Genomic DNA, 2116 nt, shown 5'->3' with positions numbered 1-2116 from the left:
TTCACGCCACCTTAAATGAAGGATCCTGGGAGCTCACCCTGGACATGTGGCACGCCCTTGTCCTGGCGTGTTGCATGCCAGCTCCAATGTTTAATCTTGGAAATTCCACTTGGGCGTGTGGCACGCCCTTGTCTTGGCATGTTACACGCCATGAATTTGTGGAGTTTGGGGTCTCTGGAAGTTTAGTCTACCGTGCCACGTCTTTGGACTGGCGTGTGACATGCCAACGTTCTTATTTTGTCTTGTATTGATAGAGAAAGAGTTTTTAGTCTTTACAAATATTTATAGTTGATATTTGACACTAGGAAAAGTATGAGGAGCCAATGGAATTGTACAATATGTACAATGGAGGTTTATGGAGTATTAGAGATATAACCAGTAGTGTTACCTTTTTCCATCAGCTGAAGCTTTTGGAATGAGTGGTATCATGACATGGTATTAGAGTATTAGATCCGAAAGGTTAAGAGTTCGATCTTTGGTGAACCCCAAAATTAGTTTAAACTTTTAGGAAGATATTTATTATGCCTAGTACTCAGATGGTTACTTTAGATAATATGGAAGAGTGGGATTCTTAACACTATTACTTGATACATCAGCGAGTAACCATTTATCATCTAATAACAAAAGTTGATCTATTTATTTTTCTTAATAAGTGGGACCCCGATTAAAATATAAAAATAATTAAAGTACGCTATATTTTACTAAAAAAATATCAAAGAATGAATAAGGTATTTGTCCAATTTAAATCAATTGTCAAATTTAATTAATACTAATAAACAACTGAAATGTCAAACAATGATAATTGACTTTCATTTTGTAACTTCATAGATTATTTCACAAAAAAAATTTAATTGATCTTATCTTAAAACATTTGAAAAATTTAAAGGGGAGGAATGAGTTAATCATGGGATTGTTCAATATGAAGCCTATAGAGATTTCTATAATTAACTATAAGTTATTGTATCATTATCATTATAGCAACACATTGCTGAATGCTGATTGTTCCCGAATAATAATATAGTGACTATCTTATCTTATGTGGTCACTGTAAGGTGTCTCTTTCATTTTAGGTAATCATGATGGCACTGATTTTTGAATAAATGTGTGGATAAAACTTAACAAAGTGGGTGATCATTTCTCTCTTGCCGTATTATTATATAAATATATTCCTAAAGTTTAACAACCAATGACAACATCATATGAATATACCGTAAATTATTCAGCCGATATACCGTCTACAAAATTATGGCCACATGTTCTTAGTTGATAGTAAAAGCTAAGGGCTGATTTATATATAACTTGTAATAATCATATGCTTAATTATAATGAGAGTAGTTTCCATCCAATTTTACGACACTATTGTTCCATTAGGGGCTGCTGGGGCGGTGAGACAATAGTCATGGAGCATTAGCCCCCCTCAATTATTATTAGTTTTTTAAATGACAAATGAAATTATATGAAGCTTTATTTAATTGTTTTCATTTAATAAATTTTGACCCCAATATCAAGTCATAAACAAATAGATACGTTTTTTCTTGGACAAGAATTTTCTGTTTTTGTTTATACCATGATCCAAGCGATAAGCCCAACACAGCAGCTCAGGAACGGGGGATCTCCCTCTTTATCTGGGCCACGCATAACAATTCGGCCCAAACCATGAACAGGCCATGGCCCCGAGTTCGACCCAACTTGGAGAATAAGATAAAGGTTTTCCAACTATTTTTAGTATTCACATCAAAGGAGAATAACTCTTTGCTTAACCAATTTAGGTTGGTCGAGTGGTCAACTCACTCGTTCAGTTAAGTAAGTGTTAGAGTTCAAATATCGATTTGTGCATACAATAATTTATTGGCCAATGACAAACTCTTAAATAAAATTTTTAAGTAAAATATCTCCAGTTAAGTAAGTGTTTAGACTTTTACTGATTTAGGATTGCAGTCTTTCGCAAGTATTTTTAATTGTCATTTTGGAACTACTATAAAGTCACACAAAAACACCTTCACATTATCTCTGACCTATTTTTATTAAGCCCATTTATTCATAATCTATTCCATTCTTTTTTAAATAAGGCTAACTAATTCCAGCAAATAAAATGTGACTATGGTATCATCTAAAA

Source organism: Arachis duranensis, chromosome 7 (genome assembly GCF_000817695.3).
Source record: "Arachis duranensis cultivar V14167 chromosome 7, aradu.V14167.gnm2.J7QH, whole genome shotgun sequence".
Lineage (NCBI taxonomy): Eukaryota > Viridiplantae > Streptophyta > Magnoliopsida > Fabales > Fabaceae > Arachis > Arachis duranensis.
The sequence above is the reverse complement of the archived record's forward strand: the minus strand, read 5'-3'. Positions refer to the sequence as shown.